Genomic DNA, 20,727 nt, shown 5'->3' with positions numbered 1-20,727 from the left:
CCACCTTTGTGCAGAGGAGTTACAAATGCTGTTTTCCTTATATGAGGAATACAACCAGTTAAAAGGGTTAGATTAAAAATGTGCAAAGGGATGTCAACAATAACAGGTGCAGCTAGTATCAGAAGTTCGAGTATTCAACTGGTCAGCCCCAGTAGGCTTCCTAGGATCAAGACTACACAGAGCACTGAGAACTTCAGATCTAGTGAAGGGCCTAAAAGAAAAGCTATGGGGACTAGTATTTGCAAGAGTAGGATTAAAATTACTGACCGAACTGGTAGTATGAAAGATATCACCTGCAGCAATAAAATGTCTGTTCAAAAGAACATGTTGTTCCAGCACGGCTGGAAGCTCCAGTGTGTTGTTTGAGCGTGTAGCCGGTAGCGTTAGCTCAGCTAGCGGAGCGAAGAAGTTTGACAGCGGAATGAGACCATCATCATCTTCTATGTCAGACGTAAACAGGGGGAGAGAGATCCATTTCTGCGTCTTATCAATAGACGACCACGAGGAAGAGTGAGCGTCCGATATGGGGGGGACATCAGGGTTGGCAGATGTGGCGAGGACATCTTTGGGAGCCGCCACCACCGAGGACCGCTGAGTGTCCGGAGCTTCGAGGATTGCCAGGCGGTAGCACAGCTCAGAATTCCGCTGGAGGAGCTCATTGATGAGGCGTTCCATCGCCTGGAGTTCCCCCTTTAGGACCATGAACTCTGTGGTGGGAGCCATATGCAGTGGCGAGTTGGTCTTGTTCTTGTTAGCCCGCTAACACTAGCATGCTATCGATCGGCGGCTAACTGAATAATGGGGTGCACATCACCTCTCTGTTGCACCTTGTTTGTAGCACACACACACACACTCACAGACTGAGACACACAGACACACACAGAGACACGCGCACACACACACACACACACACACACTGAGACACACACGCGCACACACACAAACAGAGACACACACACAGATGTGTGCACACACACACACACACACACACACAGTAAAACACCTTGACATTGACACTGACACACACTCACTATCTATCTTACACGCATTTCCATTTTTCTCTCTTACACACACACACACACACACACACACACACTGCGACAGTGACGGGTGCTGACAGATGGCAGCTCGTTGGATTGAACGCGGCGAGAGAGCACCACTTTACGTGTTGTTTCCACGACGAGGGGGCGTTGCCGGGGGAAACCATTTTGTGGCTGAAACTGAGATTGAGTTTCCTGTTCGCTGGGATGACAGATAACAAGACCGACCATCAAACCCCCGACACCATCAAACACACACCATCCGTCAGCCTGACAGCCTGCTGCAGACACACACACACGCAAACATAGACACATAGGAAGGATGAGCCCTGCAAGGAGACAAGGACAAAAGAAGAGAGACAGGAGACTGCAGAGGATACAAGGATATAGAAGCGGAGGCAAGGAGTTAAAAGAGGAGACAAGTAGATGGAAGAGGATACAAGAAGATAGAGGAGGAGACAAGGAGATGGAAGAGGAGACAAGGACATAAAAGAGAAGACAAGGAGATAGAGGAGAAGACAAGGAGATAGGAGATTAGGGCAGAGGAGACAAGGATATAGAAGAGGAGACAAGGATATTTAAGAGGAGACAAGGAGATAGAAGAGGAGACAAGGAGATAGAGGGGGAGACAAGGAGATAGAAGAGAAGACAAGGAGATAGGAGACAAGGGCATAGGAGACAAGGATATAGAAGAGGAGACAAGGATATTTAAGAGGAGACAAGGAGAAAGAAGAGGAGACAAGGAGATAGAGGGGGAGACAAGGAGATAGAAGAGAAGACAAGGATATAGGAGACAAGGGCATAGGAGACAAGGATATAGAAGAGGAGACAAGGATATTTAAGAGGAGACAAGGAGATAGAAGAGGAGACAAGGAGATAGAGAGGGAGACAAGGAGATAGAAAAGAAGACAAGGATATAGGAGACAAGGGCATAGGAGACAAGGAGATGGAAGAGGAGACAAGGAGATAGAAGAGCGGACAAAGAGATAGAAGAGGAGACAAGGAGACAGAAGAGGAGAGAAGGAGATAGAATAAGAGACCAGGGCATAGAGGAGGAGACAAGGAGATGGAAGAGGAGACAAGGAGATAGAGGAGGAGACAAGGATATAGGAGATAGAAGAGGGGACAAGGAGATGGAAGAGGAAACAAGGAGATGGAAAAGGAGACAAGGATATAGAAGAGGAGACAAGGAGATATGTGACAAGGGCAGAGGAGACAAGGAGATAGAAGAGAAGACAAGGAGACAGAAGAGGAGACAATGAGACAGGAAAGGAGACAAGGACACAGGAGACAGCAGATGAGAGGACTCAGGAGACAAGAAAATAGAAGAGGAGAAGAGGAGACAAGGAGATAGAAGAGGAGACAAAGATATAGAATAGGAGACAAGGAAACAGGAGACAGCAGAGGAGACAAGGATATAAAAGAGGAGACAAGGACACAGGAGGCATCAGATGAGACAAGGAGATAGGAGGCGGTGCTATAGCTTCAGGACGTAAACAGGACGTGGGACTGACCTGGTCTTTGGTCTTTGGTCGTTGTTATGTCAGATAGTGGATAATAACTTTATCTGCAGAAGTTTAAAGACATACTTTTAGGTTTTCTAAACAAGAAGATTTCAGTTAAGGATCGTTTCAGGAGCTATTTGAATAAATTTGTTATTAAATTAATAAATTGCTCTTTATTATCATCCTTCTGGCTTTATACAACATGTCTGCACCTTTCAGACTGATAACTCCACCTTATCTCTATTGCAAACTGGTTGTTCTTAGTAATGGGACTTTCATATTTCCAAGGGATTCTTATCCATTCTAACTAAATCCAATCCCTTCTGTTATTAATCCTCATATTTATATTTGTTAATGTTGTCTTACACTCTGAAGCACTTCGCTGTTTTTGTCTAACATCAGCTGTTTGCAGCCCTCTTATGTTGTTATTCAAGTGATACAGATCTGAACACGGCGGGATTGATTTGATTAATTTCTTTCCTCTTCCATGAGGCTAACCTTCCCCCAGTGCTCTGACACTGACCCCTGAGCCTGAATCTGAGTAATAACTGCACGATCAGTCTGCAGATTAGAGCAGGCTTACAGGATGTATGTGGTATATACCTATGATCGACCAGTGTGAGCTTCTCTTCATATAGAATGAGCAGAAGTTAACAGAACTGAAAAAGAACAGCAGCTTTGCAGATATTCTCCTTAGTAAGACATGCTGAACATATGAACACCTGTGTGTGTGTGTGTGTGTGTGTGTGTGTGTGTGTGTGTGTGTGTTTGTCTGTAATGGTCATTAAGATCATTTAATCAATCTGTGTATCTTTTAATTGTATCGTTGACTGCGTATCAGTATCACTGAACTGAAACACGCCGAGCAATCAGTTCTGTGGCCGTATGTCAATCAGTCAATGAGCTGAGCTTAGGTTGTATAAAGCTACAGTTTGAAAACTGAAAGTTGCAAAAACAATTATAAAACACAGAAATACAATAAATATATATAGAAAGAAAGAAAGAAAGAAAGAAAGAAAGAAAGAAAGAGAATCAATAAATAAATACAATATAATTTGAGCAAAATTATAGCTTGCTGTATCAAACTTCACCAGCATGAATTACTGAGATTAATTTGATTCAAAACATATTTAAACACAAAACACAGTTATATATGCAGATTAGTGTGAAAACTAACCTCATGCCTCTTCGGGGCTAAAACATAAAACATTGAACTCCTTGACGTTATCTTTACAGTTTCATCTCAAGAGTTAGTTTATTGATTAAACGATCGTTAACGTTATAGATGTTCAAGTTGGCAGGTTTCTCCCAAACGGCCATCCCTAATACATATGATCCACCAATCCTTCACCATGTTTACCTTTAAAAAAACATCATTTTCAAAATCAGATTTTATGTTGTTAGATATTGAATGTCTGAACTCTCTCCTTGTTCTCTGTCAGTGTCACAAACTGTTCAGCTCAAACACAGACAGCCACACACACACACACACACACACACACACACACACACACACACACACACACCCTGCAGTGAGTTATCTGAGTTACAGAGGGATTATTGCAATGAGCAGTGCATTGTATACAGTATTAGCAGATATTTTATATGTGGGAGGAACAAATCTCATGTACACAGCAACGTGTGTGTGTGTGTGTGTGTGTGTGTGTGTTATCTGTGTCTGTAGCTGCTGGATTATTGCTGATTGTGTGTGTGTTCTTTATTTAGTTTGCTTTGTGTCGTCAAATGTTTACAGGATTGTTTGCATTTCTCATCTGATAAAATTAAACCACAACAATGCTGTTTGTATTGGTTTGTATAATCCATATTTATATTTTGCATGTTTATATATATAATAAACATGTTACATGTGCTCACAACTCTCGGGTATTTTGTCAATTAGTGTTTTTTTTTTTTTTTAAATCTCCATGTATGGTTTTATTCATCAATTTTAACATCACCATTAAACCATGTTAAAAGCAGATCTGTTGCATTGCATTTTGTGCATTTATTTACTTTTTAAGCTTTCTTTTTTTGTTTTGTTTAGAAATTCAAACAACCTGCAGCTTTTTGTTACAACAATGAACCTTACGATGTCCTGCAGCTGCTTTTCGAAACGCTCCTGTGTATTATATGCAGCAGGGTGAAAAAATACCTTTTACTTCATCAAGTAAATAAGAAAATCAAAAAATCCAACATTATTTCAGAGGAAATGTTTGCATTTAAAACCAAACGCATTGAATTCCAGCTGCAGTGAAACAATGCACGCTTAATTTTTTTCTTTGTTGATTATTTAGCTGCCCCTTTATGACCGTCCAACAGCTTTATGATCCTAATTAAATGTATTTGATTATTCTTACATCTCAGAACACCAACAAAACTCATCAGCATTTAGCGAGTCCCACTAATAAACATTTTAATGATCATGCTGCTGGTCATAAAGAGACTGGAACAGGTGGAAGGAGCTCCGGCTGTTTCCGCTTTCTGTATAATCAGCAGTTTATTAAAGGCTAGTGAACAGAAAACAGAGCGATAACTCAGTGACCTACATTTCTGATTCCTCGACCACAGCAAAAAAAAAAAATCTAGTCTCTTCCATGCCCTCTCTCTCTCTCTCTCTCTCTCTCTCTCTCTCTCTCTCTCTCTCTCTCTCTCACTCTCTCTCGCTCTCTCTCTCTCGCTCTCTCTCCAGTAGTTTCATGTCTTTGTTTTGGGCCCCTGGTGGCGGTGGCGGTGGCACAGCACGGCGCTCTGTAACTGTAACATGTTTATTAGAGTGGCAGCTCCTCTGTAATTACATGTGACACTTGACAGCTGCTTGTGTAACAGAGTCACAAATGATTAGGCTCAACTCGCTCCTCACAATGAAATGGGTTCTTCTGTATTTTTGTTCTGTTGACAGCTATTATCCTTTTGTTCATTTCCAAGTTTTCAGTCATCCCAGTCGTGTACAGATCCAGAGCATCACAGTAAAAATATAGGCTGAAACTTTTTTACAAACATTCACATCAAACTCTTTATCTAGCAGCCATATTAACCATTAAACAAAAGCTATATATATATATTATATATATATATATATATATATATATATATATATATATATATATATATATATATAAATAGTATATTCTAAATTATTGAGATGCACTTGTACAACCATTACGAATTCTGAAAAAGCACACAATTTAAACAGAGGATTTGTGAAAACCCAGAACAGGGCTTATTTTCAAAATAAAATCCCCACAAAGTAAATAAAGCTTAGTAGTTGAGCAGAATTCAGTGACTGTATTTGAAATGGAAACCAAGGCAAAGGCTGTTTTTCAGTAAAAGCCCCACACAGTAACTACTCAGTATTTTAGTAGAATAAAAGCATGAGACGTCAGTGTGCCTTGACAGGAAATCCAGGAGAACAAGAACTTGTTGGAAAAGGAATCTTAATAATAAGTTCCTTTGAAAATGCCATTTCTCAAAAAAAAAAAAAATAGCAGGGGATGGTTCTGATCCATCGACCTCCAGGTTCTGGGCCCAGCACGCTTCCACTGTGCCACTCCGCTATTAGTCATCAATAGTTATTAAAGTAAAAGTATAGTGTTAATTGTTAAACATTCCAGAAGAAATAAACTGTTGTGCTGAGGAAATGTACATTTTACTCAATTTATCCAGAAAACAGATAAATATGCAGAGTGAAGTTTAGAACAAGGACATTTTTTTTCTAAACTTCAAATCAAGTGCTTTGACATTGTCTTTCAAAAAGTAATTGAATAATTGCGCCAACAAAAAAAAAGAAAATGCTCTTGGGATGTTGTCCTTTCAGCTAGTTTTAGGATTCATTTCATAGCCTTATTCAGTGGCGGAGCCAGAACGTAGCTAATGGGTAGGCCTGCAAACATCTGGGTGGGCCTGATTATTTTTTAAAGCTAAAAAAAATAATCTGTCGGACCACTGTAAACATGGGCGCCGATTTATATTTTTGCCCGTGGGTGCCCAAATTAAATAAATACAATCATATAAAGATCATATAATTCTGACTATATAGGGGTGCTCACTGCTTCTGAACATCTGATTTTACAAAGAATTGAAATCATGATATAGAGCCTGTTTTGAGGAACTCGGAACACCGAGACGGTGCTGTTCTATTCCGGCGGGTCAGAGGGAGAGAGAAGGTCCTGGGTCGGGAAGGAGCCGCCGCCCATCTCTCTCTCTCTCCTCACTTCACGTCGTTTACGTCAATAGAGGGAAAATTTAATTGGACCGAAAGTTTTATTTACAAGATTAAACTGAGTGACACGGTCTCTGTCTATCGATCGCGCAGCACCTGTACACACACAAATATCTTATAAATCTGAGTCCGACTCGCAATTTACACCGCAAAATAATGACACGAAGAAGTTTAATTGTGTCCGATGATTAGAGAGAGAGGAGAGAGGAGAGAGAGAGAGAGAAAGAGAAAGAGAGAGAGAGAGAGCTTTGGTAGAGAGACATAGAGTAACAACAACAGAGAGCGAGCGCCGGCCTCGATAAAGCTGTTATTAACCAGAGAAATAAAACGTTATTTTGTGATTGTTTCACAGCGGTTACATTCAGCAGGTATAGACACGCCCACGGCAACACACCTCAGCCCCCCAGTTAAACTTTCCTCAATCTGTAGACGTGGTTTTTTTAAAAACCGGTTTAAAGATAATTGTTTCGCCATGTTTAAAGTCCAGCTCCCTGCCTCCCGCCTTCTGACCGCTAGTGAATGTGTATGTCGCGCAACTTTTTTATTCATTTTTTAAATTAAAAGTTTTAATGTCCACAAGAAACAGAAATAACAATTAAACATTGAAAGCAGAGTCTATGATAATTCGTATGAATTATAATAATTTTTTTATTTTTTTATTTTTTTTTCATGAATCTTACTGGGTGGGCAAGCTGTCAATCTGGGTGGGCCTGTGCACACCCAGGCCCACCCATAGATCCGCCCCTGGCCTTATTTGTTCATTTATTTAATTATTTGGGTTTATATTTCATATAATCATTAAACCGTCTGTTAAAAATGAACTTACAATACCAGTAAATATTAAAACATTTAAAAAAATAATTGTGAGCTCATTAGTGATGAGGGTCACATATTGATTACAAAACAGTGTGTAAAATAACATTTGGAACTTTTTTATTATGTAAATTATTTTTTTTTATCAGCTTCAGTGTTACATCATAATGTCACAATATTATACCCTCTCTATTTACCCGGGCTTACCCGGGACCGGCATTGATGCTGCACCGGTGTGTCTCATCAGAGGATTGGTTTATTGTTGTTTATTTTATTATTTTACTGGTGTTAAATCATGGGAGAAACCTGAGCAAGCAGGAGGAAAACCCATACAGAAATGCAATTGATGGTAAATTTGAGTTTTAAGTTTTGAATTTAACTCTGAATATAAATATTTATTATTTCTGATGAAAAGTATTTCAGAGACAGTGAGATGCTGTTTGGTGGTCTGGAGTCAGACTGTTGCTCGCAGCTATAGCTCCTGCTAATCTGTTAGCCTGCAGCATTAGCCTGTGCTAAAGCTAATCCCTCTCTGTGTAGCGTCCGGGCCGTACTAACGCTAATCCGCTGTCGTGTATCGCTGCTAATGCTAATCCAGCTGTCAGTCAGAGCAGCGCTGATGGGCAGAGAGACACCTGTCTGCTGCTCGCTGTCCTCTACTCTTATCTCACACCTCACCTCCTCTATCTCTGATTATTCTTATCGCTCCTCTCTTCCTCTCAGAATACATTCCAGCTAATCTCTCTGCTAATCCGCCCCTCGTCTTCACGAGTGTCGCACATAAAGGTGAAAGTGCCACCTCACATAAACCTCACGCTGACTCTGAGCTCACAGGAATCATGCTGAGAGAGGCGTCGTTGTTTCTTCATGTTGTTTTTCCAGGATTGTTTCTTTCACTCGTGTTTCCTGGAAGATAAAGCTGGGATTATCCTGTATTTTCAACATTGTCCAAAAATCCCTCTCGAAAACACTTCTTTAATACCAAGACTCTTAAATATACTGTATAGTTTCATTTCAGATATAATAGTCTAACTATGCCAGGCGTTGAGTATTTTTTTGCACAGCATCGCTCTGATCAACCAGACTCCATTCAGAAAACCATCATTTTAACGTTTCCTTGTGTTCTTGCAGACAGACCTGACAAAGCATGATGAAGTCAGACTTTTTCCACATCAGCATCATGTTGGAGTTATTGCTGCATACTTTAGATTGGTTTATTGGCATTTATTGTGTGTGTGTGTGTGTGTGTGTGTGTGTGTGTGTGTGTGTGTGTGTGTGAGCGTGTGTGTGTGTGTGTGTGTCTGTGTGTAACATGTGTATCTGGAGGAGTGTACGCACTTATGCGTGCATGTGTGTGTGTATCTGTAAATGTAATCACATAAAGTAACCTGGGTGTATGTGTCTGCCTGTCTGTCTGTATGTCTGTCTGTCTGTGTGTGTGTGTGGTTCTCTCTTTCTGTGAGAGATGGATGAAAGGATGAAAGGGCTGTCGGTGCGTGTTGGTGGCGCATCTGTGCGTCCTACGCCCAAACTATAACTCTGACAGCTTTATCAGAGGATTGTGGGTGAGAAGACAAATTTTCCTACGTTTCTATGTATAAATTATTTCTGTAGAGTGGAATTTGCGGCCTGGAGCGCAGTTTTCAAATTTATTTTTTGACAATTCTTTCTTTCCCTCTACACACTGAGCGTGATGATGTCACACAAGAACATTCCATGCAATACACACCCAGTGTAATCTCAGAATTTCTCCAAAAATGATCATGGTCATTGAACAGGGATTGATAAAAAACTATATGACCTATCAAAACATGGATTAATACACCGATACACAAAACTTGTGTCTACTGTTTAAAGTTCAAATGGAGTCTCTAGGTGAAATCATGCTGGAGAAGTAGACGTTCGAAAATCTCCAATTATTATTCTTTTTCACTCATTTTTTCAGCAGTCCCATTCACTTTAATGCAAATGCGAAAAATTTGTATTCCATAGAGAAAAGTAATAGCACACCAATCCCGATCAAACCGCACGTTTTGATATATAATTTGAGTATCGTAGCAGGACGAAAATTGTGTACGGAAGAGAAAGAAGAAAAAATCCAGCTAATCCAGCTATTGCTGTAGGGTCCAGTGCTCGGTGCGATTGCCCCGTGGCCCTAATAATGAAATATGAAATTGAGTGTGCATTAAATAAATGCACACTCAAAAGTTACAAATATTATATCAGCATTAATTAAATCTAATGTACAAAGTGCACACTTTTATATATTCTCTAAACCACAACCTCCCCACAAATCATTCCATGTATTTCATTGATATTATTAATCCAGAAACAACAATGTTCGGTTTTCTGACCTATCTGGACTTCCACAACAAACAAAAAAAACAGGACTTTCACCAGGAGACGTAAAAAAGGACGTAAAATAGCCAAAGAAAATTTTAAAATTAACAATAAAGGACACAAAATTTTCGAAATAGACACAAATTAATCAAAAATAGATGTAAAAATGATTTAAAAAAACACAAAATGACCAAAAATAGATGTAAAAAAGACCAAAAAAGACACAAAATGACAGAAATAGACACAGATTGACCAAAGATAGATGAAAAATTACCCCTAAAAAACACAAAATGACCAAAAATAGATGTAAAAATATCAAAAATAGATGTAAAAATACCAAAAAAGGTACAAAATGACCAAAAACATACACAACATTATCAAAAAGGACAAAAAAAAGACAAAGAATGGATGTAAAAATGACCAAAAAAGACACGAAATGACAAAAGGAGTATAAAATGACCAAAAATAGATGTAAAAATGATTTGTGTGAACAGCAGTGAATCTTACGGAGTCATTTGTTGGGACTATTTTCAGCGACGAATGTATCCACATGTTGTGCTGCAGTGAGTATCAGTGTTTGGGATCACTGAGTTTTTAATAACTTTTGGACAACAGTAGAGCTCTATGACACAGGGAGGATTGTCAGAGTTCCATTGTTTTGGACACTTTGAGAGTTTGAATTTAATTTGTGGAAAGTTTTCTGTTGTCAACAGTCATTTGCTGTTTATTTGATTCACCCTCCGTCTCTTCCTCCTCCTGCTCACTTCCCTCGGGACGCTTCTCTTCAACTCCAACGTTATTTATGCTGCTTTCTGCTTATTTCTCAGTCGTGTGTTTTAAAAGTCTTCTGTTATCTAACTCAGCTGCACCTTATCGTCAGGGCTTTCTTGTATTTCTCTTTTTGTTTTCGAGCAGCAGTTATTACAGCAGTCATTTATCTGTGCTGCACAAATTGTGTTTCTGCTGTGTTCTTCTGTTATAGCTGCGTTTTATCACCTTGTTTAATTACCTTTCTTGTATTTTTTTTTATGGCCGTGCAAACTAAATTAACTAAAGTAAACAGAAGTATATCCCTTCAGGCCTGGAGCCAATCCAACCCAATAAAACAAGTGGCATTTCTTCAAATAAAACATACAGTCATGGGAAAAATGATTAGACCACCTTTGTTTTCTAACCATAATCATTATCAAGAAAACCATGGAAGATGTCTAGATATCAGCTCTTAAATCAAACTCGTATGAGCTATTTTTGTTGTTATCATTATATTTGGCCAAACAAATGTACCTTTAGTTGTACCAGGTATTAAAATGAACAATAACTTGAAGAAAAAGGGTGGTCTAATATTTTTTTCCACAACTATATATTCTATATACTCTATACTTTGTATATTAGAGAAAGAAATATAAAATTTTCAGTGTATAGGAAGTGATTTAAGTATTCCTCCGATAGACGAAGCGTCACCTACACCTCGCCCACGCCGCTCTGACATCACACTGTGCAGAAACCTGCAGCTCCAGGCGTTTCGTTTTATATCAGGCTGTGATGCTCTTTGTGTTCCAGCAGCTCTTCTGTGGAGAAAACCTTCTAATTTATTTTTTTGGTGCACCCGCTTTCCCTCAACCTTCCTCGTCAACTTCAGTTAGCGGTTTCTTGCATTTCCCACAATGCCTCAGGAGAAACCCAAGAGAGCAAACATGAGCAATCAGCTGCAGGTTACAGTGTGTAGGTGGACAGAGTGATGAGGAGCGTCGGAGCTTTTCAGCGGAGCGAAGCGAAAAGTCGTGCCACTTACTCAAAACAACGTCTCTTTCATCTGCAGAAAGCTGCATCTGTTCTTCTCCTCTGATGGATTTTTCTCTATATTATTGTTGAATGTTGGAGTAAATGTCAGCAGCTCGAGACAAAACTCTTTCACAGAAGGAATGACTGCTGATTGTTGGCAAAAAAAGCCCCCAAAAAAGCATTTTTGTTGAGTATTTATATAACAAGATTCCTTTCTTTGCCAGTGAAATGTTAAAATAACCAATGAGTCATCCTGCATACATTTACCCCTTTATAATGTCAGTAAACCTTTTATAAAGTAATAAAAGACACCAAGACTTTGAGGAACAGCAGACACAGCTTTTGACATTTTGGAGGGTGCAAGGATGGCATTTTCTGTGTGATTGTATGGCAGCGCTTGTGTTGTCTTGTCTGCTGAGAAAGCCCCTTATTGTGAATCTAGTGTCTCAGCCATTGATCTTCTGAATGCTCTAGTCTCTAGTTTGTGGCTGTAAAGTTTCATGAGGCTGTGATTATCCTAGAGGTCACAGCAGCTCATTTTATACACTGAGCTCAAGTTTCACTCACTAACATCATCACACATGAAGAACATTGGGCTCATTGAATCCACAAGAGTCTCACCTTTCCAGTCAGACCCAATTTATGCAGCTCACAGACTGTTTAGGGACTCCAGGATGAACAAAGATTCATGTGCAATAGTTCAAAATAACACATTTCACTGCAGAGACTGTGGTTTCTGCCCAAAACTGTTTTGGAAAGGTGCATAAAGTGGGCATATCACGTCGAAAATGTCTTGTTGTCTATATTAACATAAAATAGGACAAAATAAATTTCACTGCAGCAGAAAAAATGCAGGTTTCTGCCCCAAACTGCATATTTATGTGCATAAAGCAGGCATGTCTGTAAAGAGGAGCCTCGTCAGCGTACCCATAGAAGTTTAATAAGATGCCAACATCTTCTCTGTCGTGTTAAAACTTGATCTCAGACTCCTTCTTAAAATTAAAACAAGTTAAAAAAGAGAATCTGAGACATAAAATAATGCATTTTTTTGCACAGTCTCAGCTTTCCAGTCAGACCCAATTTATGCAGCTCACAGACGGTTTAGGAATCCCCGGATGCAGAAATATTCATATGCAGTATAGGTGAAAATAATGCATGAGAAAACCTCAACCTGGTCTCACAGGAATCCGTGAAATAGCCACGGATTTGCTTAACTCAAATTTCCGTGAAACTGACACGGTTTCGCTACATTGCAAGTTAATGATAAATTATTTTTTCCTATTGGTTTTTTGTCCAAGTCACGTGACTTTCAAGGTTCCGGCGGTCAGAACAAAAAACATGACGGACAGTTCTCTCATTTTTAGTGAAAAAATCAATATTTTGACATAGTTTCTGCATAAAAATGGATTTTGATTACATTTCTAACGAGAAATATATGTTTTATTTTCTAAATATTCACTCAGTGAATGTACATAATCACTTTGTGGCAAAGATCTCGACAGAAAAACACAATCCACTGTGTTTTATTTTGAAATCTCCCTGATCCTCTGTGTATTTAACGGAGCCACGGGATATGACTGTCATTAACTTGCATTGTAGCGAAAATCTGTGTCAGTTTCACAGAAATTTGAGTGATTCCGTGGCTATTCCACGGATTTTGAGTTAAGCGAATCCGTGGCTATTTCACGGATTCCTGTGAGACCATGTTGGAAAAATTGCAGGTTTTGACCCCAAACTGTGTGGGATCAGCATAAAGTGGGTAAGTTTTATATAATAACAGATTAATAAGAGCTGATTAGAAATAATTAAGTCTGAATCATCATTTCCCGCCCCCATTTTTTATTACTGAAGGTGCTCCTCCATAAAACTCTAAAAACTCACTGCACTACAAAAGAAATTGCAAAAAAAGTGTTTGGCAGCAAAAGTTGCCAAACAACTGTTCTTTTACAGAAAATGTCTTTAAAATGTGGATAATATATTAACTTTTTACCATTTACATTCAATTTTTAAATTTTACTGTAAGAAAACATAAAGTTTCCTTAAGTCTACATTCAGCAATATCATGTGCATTTTTTTTTGCATTTTGACATACATTTCACTGTAATTTAACATTACCACTTAGACATTTAATCACACTGTAAATGTCAATAATAATGTAAATAATAATGTACATTTAAAAAATCAGAAATTGTTATAATAATTTACAGATTTCAACTTTTTTTAAGTGATTTAACTATTTTATAGCATTTACACTTAACAATCCTGTAAAATACTACATAGTACATTTCATGAAAATAACCTTTTTCTTAAAATGCGACTCAGGATTTTCCCTTCACACTTTCTGTACGTCCTGCTGAGGAAGTTTGAAGGAGAGAGAGAGAGAGAGAGAGAGAGAAAGAGAGAGAGAGAGAGCAGGGACAGAAGACAGAAGGAGGGAAGCTTCAGGAATGCTGATGAATTAATGATGCAACATGTTGACATTTCTCTCTTTCTCCTTTCCATCCCTCCTCCTCCTCTTGTCTCTCTCTCCTCCTCCTTCTACTCCTCCTCTCCTCTCTGTGCTGCAGGTAGGAGGTTGTCCTTGTTATCTTGTCGTCCTGTTGTAACCCTGAGGCCGGTGATGTGACTGGAATGTGAATTCAGTGGAAAAGGACCGACTCTACCTGAGGACCTTCTGCTTCAGGTAGGTCTAACTGATTCTGTGTGTGAGTCATCAACAACTTACCTGGCAGGTAACTAATCACACATTTGTGTTTGTGTTTAAGACGTGCTGCTGTTTTTAACCATATATCGGCTGGTTGCGATTCAAATTTTCCTTAGCCTACAAAATAAAGTTTGAGAAATGTCTGCATGGAGCACAGCTGATTACGTGTGTGCAGCGGACAGATGCACCGCTTACAGTTCCTCATCGCTATAACGTTAATGATCAATTAATCGATTTATTGATGCATGCATACATGCGCAAAAATAAAAATGATAACGGACGCTTTTATTTTGAAAGGACGAAAAGAGACTTGATCCTGTCAATCATAAAACTAACTTAACTGAGATTAAACTGTAAAGATAATGTCAATGTGTTAGCCCCCGGAGAGGCATGAGGTTAGTTTCCACAGTAATCTTCATATTTAAATGTGTTTTGTGTTTAAATAACTTTTGGATCAAATTAAACTCAGTAATTCATTCATCATTAAAAAACTCACAGATTGATCGGCAGGGGGCGGCAGGTGAGTTGGCGGTCGCTAACGTGGACACATGAACCACCTCCCAATGTGGTTTTTCTGATCTCAATGCATCCTGACAGTGTTTTCTCCTGTATTTCGAGCTGTCCAATCACGTTCGGGTAACTCAGACCACATGTTACTGCTAAATGAAAACCGGGTCTGACTGGATCTGTTCTCACGTCTAGACTGAGATTAGTCTTCTAGAAAACACTTCTCTTCAAAGCATCTCCACCCATCAGGAGCAATCTGAGGTCGAGTGTGTTTCTCAAGGACACTTGAGTGTGTGTTGCATGTTACCATCAAACCTTTGATGGTAACATGCAACACACGCTCTACACGCTGAGCTTCAGCCCTCTGTCGGCTCTGATGCTCCTGCACAGTGTTTGGTGATGTTAGCTTCAGTAACTGAGCGTGATCCAGATATTTCACTGTTCCCAGCTGAGAGTGTTGCGGGTTTTCTGCTCCCCATCAGTATTAGCTTTAGCCTATGGCACTTTATGATGCATTAATTAGCCAGGCGACTAGCAGACTGTACAGCCCAGCTGAACATCAACCTGCATGCATCTTTATTCAGCCTCACGTTGTTGAAACACAGCAGCTAGGACTGTTCAGTTTTCTGACATATCTGGACTTTCACAACAGACAAACAAACCAGGACTTTCACCAGGAGACGTAAAAAATAAAAGACCGAAAATGGCATGATCAAAAAAGGCAATAAAATGACCAAAAAAGACACAAAATGACCAAATAAAATACACAAAATGACAAAAAAGGGAATACAATGACAAAAAAAGACACACAAAGGGCATAAAAGGACAAAAAGACACAGAATGCCCACAAAAGACACTTAAAAAAAGGACACAAATTGACCAGAAATAGCTAACCAAGAAATACATAAAATGACAAAAGGAAGATGTAAAATGACCAAAAAAGGACACACAATTATCGAAAAGGCACAAAATAACCTAATGAAAAGGCACAGAATCTATTTACATCAATTATTTCCTCATTAAACTGTCTTTTAGAGCCTAACCAGGCCTATAACCTTAGAGAAATGCTGACGGAGCACAAATTCAACCAAACTAGTTAGTAAGAGCAACATGTTAGCAGACAGCTGAGTCATCTCTCTGCTCTGCATAGTGTGTGTGTGTGTGTGTGTGTGTGTGTGTGTGTGTGTGTGTGTGTGTATGTGTGTGCAGAGCCCCGCCCTCAGAGACACGCACACTGATTACAGTTTTTTATGATTGAATAAACACAATTTTGATTGTTTTGTTTTGTTTAGCAAAACCCAACACACGAATAGCACAACCACATACCCAATTAGCAAAACACCTTAACTCCTTTGCAAAATGAACCACTCTTGTAAAAACTATACACTAACTTATCAAAACCATATTTTTTTACCATATGAAACACACACGTTGCATATGACTTAACTCTGTTTGCACCAGTTACACTCTGCTGTTGAAAACCTTAAACACTTTCGGCTAATTCTGCTTCTAAGTGCATAGAGTAGTATGGGTGAAGCACACAGTGAATTTGCAAAACATCGCTCGGATTTGCACAACTGTAAACACAATGTCTGCTCACACTTTTTGCAAAACAATACACACAGTGAACACTTGTATGCATTACTGTAGACACCACACAGGACACAAGACTAATGCTGTTGACAATGTTATTTATTTTTTTACATATACTCAAGCCAACATGGCGAAAAAAAAAAAAACATTTCCCAGTTTTCATGAACATAACATTTTATCCTGTACAAAAAAAGAACCCCCCCAAAAAAGAAAACACAGCACATAAATTGCTACTGTTGGTCTCTTCTCCTAGCTGGATCTGGCCAGAGAATTTCATCCACATCACAGGCGATATCCTCATTTGCAAGACAGCGGGGAAAGAATCGCCGTGCATGCCGTATCCACCCCTGTATGGCTGTGGCCTCAATCTGGTCACAGGCCTCCTCCATGGCCTGAATGAGGGCTACCCAAGCCAGGGGGTGCAGATCGTAAACCTTCCACCGCCATGCCGAGAAAATTTCTTCAATTGGGTTAAGAAATGGAGAATATGGTGGCAGGAAAAGGACTGTGAAATGTGGGTGCTGCGTAAACCAGTTCTGAACCAGAGCAGAGCGGTGGAATGAAACATTGTCCCAGGTGACAACGTATTGGATCTGCATGTTATTCATGATTGTGAGGTTGTATACTCTGTCCAAAAATGTAAGGATGTGAGGTGTTTTATACGGACCCTTGTTGGCATGGCGGTGGAGGACCCCATTCTGGGTGATTGCCACGCAAAGGGTGATGTTACCCCCACGCTGCCCCGGGACACTAATAATTGCCCTCTGGCCAATTACATTTCTTCCCCTCCTTCTGACCTTTGAGAGGTTGAACCCCGCCTCGTCTATGTAGATGAACTCATGCTGAATGGCCTCAGTATCCATTTGTAAAACTCTCTAAAATACAGTGAAATACAAGATTGTGTAGTTCAGCATAGATTTAGTGTACAGTACATTTACATGTAAAAAAAAAGGTTATGTGTGCAGTATGCAACATCAGAGTGCTAAAATGAACAATACATACCTCCACATACTCATGCCGCAGCTGTTTGACCCTCTCTGAGTTCCTCTCAAAAGGCACTCGGTACATCTGTTTCATTTGTACCTGATGTGCCTTCAGGATACGAGCTATGGTGGACAGAGAGACCTGATTCACATTCTGAAAGATGATTTGGTCTTCAATAATTTTGGCCTGGATTTCACGAAGCCTGATGGCATTATTTGCCAAAACCATATTCACAATCTCCCTCTCCTGCAGTGGTGTGAAAATGGGAGCCCTTCCTCCTTGTTGTACTTGACCCTCAATCCTATGTAGAACAAAATACATGTAACCTACTGTAAAATGTCACAGGAAGGGGTATCAAAAGTGCTGATATGGGGTGCATACAGTAAGAAGCTGTAAACAGGTAATTTTTTTACCTGTTTTCCAGTCTGAATGCCCTTATGACAGATGCCACGGTGAATCTGCTGAGATTTGGCTGGACTTTCAGTCCAGCCTCCCTCAGCGTCAATCCATGGTTCACAACATGGTCCACAAGAGTTGCACGAATTTAATTGCTTAAAGTTGGACCTCTTCTCCTTTGAGCTTCACCTCCTCCTGCTTGAAGTCTTCCTCTTCCTCTTCCTCTTCCTCTTCCTCGGCCACGGCCTCTGGCACGGCCTCTGCCTCCTCCTTCTCCGATTCCCCCTCTCATCCTCACTCTTCCTCTTCCTCTTCATTCCATTTTGGTTAAGTTTGGTGAACTCACTTGCTGCATTTTTATAGTGCTTAAACCTGATTGGTGTGTCTACAATTAAGCAATCTTGTGTTTGCACACCTGATGGCAGTGTTCAATCAACTGGCTCATAGGTGTGGTAATTTGACAGTCAGTGCTTTAGAATTGCAAGGAAGTGAAATCTTGATATACTTCTGTGTCTAATGCATAGACGTGTGTGTTAGTGTTTCAAATCACTGTGTGTATTGTTTTGCACAAAGTGTGAACGGACTCATTGTGCTTACAGTGGTGCAAATCTGGGGCCAAGTTTTGCTCCTTGAGTGTAAGGTTTTGATAATTGGGCAAAACATTAGATTTTAGTGTTTATTCAATCGTAAAAAACTGTAAAGGAGAGGAGACAAAGTGACAGGTTTAATAACATGCATTCATATAGATATCTGAATCCCAGAATCCCAGTTGTTATCTGGTTTGGTGCCTTGGATCCACAGTCTGGCTGCTCTGTGACAGCAGGATGTCACTATGGTTCATTTCCCACAGTGCACTCTGGTTTCCCACAGGGGGACACTGTGATCCTGGTTCTGACAGACAAGTCTGGAATCAGTTTATCCACTGAACCCACATCTGTGTTACAGCTTACACTGCTGTTGTTAAGACAAGACTCCTTCTATTAGTGTTTGTTAACAGACACACACACACCTGACCTTTGATTGTGTGTTCAGTGTGTGTGTGTGTGTGTGTGTGTACGTGTTTCTCTGTGGGTGTTTTTCTTCATGAAAAAGTGTGTATCAGCGTGAGTCTGCTCACTTTGAGATTTCTTTTATGAGTGAGCCTTCACACTGAGCTGTCTGTGCCCACACACACACAGACACACACACACACACAAACACACACACACACACACAGTGAGTGTGAGCGTGTGTTTTCCTAAATAGATTTAAAGGACGGGACAGACCATCCATGTGTGGATCTCAGTGTTTACTTACCACAGAAAATGTAAGCAGTTTATAAAATGCCAATTTACATAATATATAGTGCAGAAAACAATGCTTGGAGGGATTTATAAATAGCTATTTATTTTCTTTTTATTTATTTATGATTTATTTAAATTGTCAGAGACTGACTGATACTTCACAACGAGTTATTGTTTATTTTGTGATTTATTTTATTCATTTTTATTTTTAGAATTGTTTGACAATGCATTATGTTAAAAGGTATAATAAAATGTAGTTAGGCCTGTCACAATAACAGATTTTTTAGGACGATATATTTTCCCAGAAACTATCACGATAAATAATAGTATCGTTGTATCGATGTTGTTTTACTTTTCAAACGATATTAGAGCATAACAAGTTTATCCTTTTCCACAAGAATTATTTTTTTAATCTTGAGAATATTAAACATTGGAATTGAAATGTGGAAAAGAAATATTAAAATATCTTAGATAAATAAAATATAAATAATAGTATATATACTATATAGTATATAAATATAGTTTTTTTTGGCAATTCATACTGCTTGTCAAACATTTGTAGCATTACATTAAACACAACACAAAAAGCACAAAAAGTCAGAGTCCAGAAAAAAACTATCGTGTCCATTTCTATATATCAAATGATTAGTGGATATAGTAATTATCATGACAGGCATAACCATAGTTGCAACCGTGCAAAATTTGCTCACAACCCACAAAAAAAATGTCTATTTCCCCTCTTTTGGTATCAAGACAGAAGTCCCGTATGTGTCAGCTCTCAAAGGTGGTAAACATCCATACTGAGTGATTCAAAAATATTTGTGAAGTTGGTTTTATTTTAATTGTTGCATGATATATAATTATACTATATTGTTTAATTCTAAGATGTTAAGTTGAGTCCTGAGTTTGACCCTTCTTCTCTTGTCGCTGCACGACTTTATTCCAAACTCTGTGCAGCCATTATACAAAATAAAATTTCTCAGTGCAGCTTTACAGTTGAGTCGTTTAGCTAACTTATCCAGAGTGACTCACAATGACTGCTAAATCATAAGCTGCAATAAGCCGCAATTCCTGCATCACCCACAGTACAAGTGTCCAAGAGGAAGAGCAGTAAGAGGATTGCAGAGCTGCAGTGACGGACAAAAGAGGGAATAAATATTCCTGTGTCCATAAAAGAAGGAATCTTGTTCTGTGTTACAGCAGCATGCTGGGGCATGAAATCAGAGCTGAAAGAGGAGATTCTGGGGGTAAAGAGACATTTCTGTCCTGCTTGCTCTGAGGCTCAGGTGGTAAACTGAGCGGGCGGAGAACACATGCAGGGACACAGGCTGTGTTTTGTCTCAGGATGATTGAATAATTCTGATTCTCTTATCCAACAAAAATAATCTTGTCAAGCACCATCTGCAGATGTTATACCAAGGTTAGGGGCGGCTGTGGCTCAGTTGGTAGAGCGGATTGCCACCAATCGAAGGGTTAGTGGTTCGATCCCTGACCATGACAGCCTACATGTCGAAGTGTCCTTGAGCAAGATACTGAACCCCAAATTGTTCCTGATGCTGCG

At 39.5% G+C, this 20,727-nt stretch overlaps 1 protein-coding gene across 2 annotated transcripts in view; it reads left to right on the top strand.

Moving 5' to 3' along the window:
* The window catches only part of si:cabz01090165.1 (uncharacterized protein LOC100333421 homolog), a 533,531-nt gene that overhangs the window by 198,603 nt on the left and 314,201 nt on the right, over window positions 1-20,727 (top strand). For both annotated transcript variants that reach the window (XM_059331258.1, XM_059331257.1), the window contains exon 3: window positions 14,267-14,382. The gene's annotated coding sequence lies outside the window, so the exon portion shown is untranslated. The remainder of the gene's footprint in view (window positions 1-14,266; window positions 14,383-20,727) is intronic.

The sequence above is a fragment of the Centropristis striata genome, chromosome 4 (genome assembly GCF_030273125.1).
Source record: "Centropristis striata isolate RG_2023a ecotype Rhode Island chromosome 4, C.striata_1.0, whole genome shotgun sequence".
NCBI classification, from domain to species: Eukaryota; Metazoa; Chordata; class Actinopteri; order Perciformes; family Serranidae; genus Centropristis; species Centropristis striata.
This window is presented reverse-complemented; position numbering and strand designations above follow the sequence as displayed.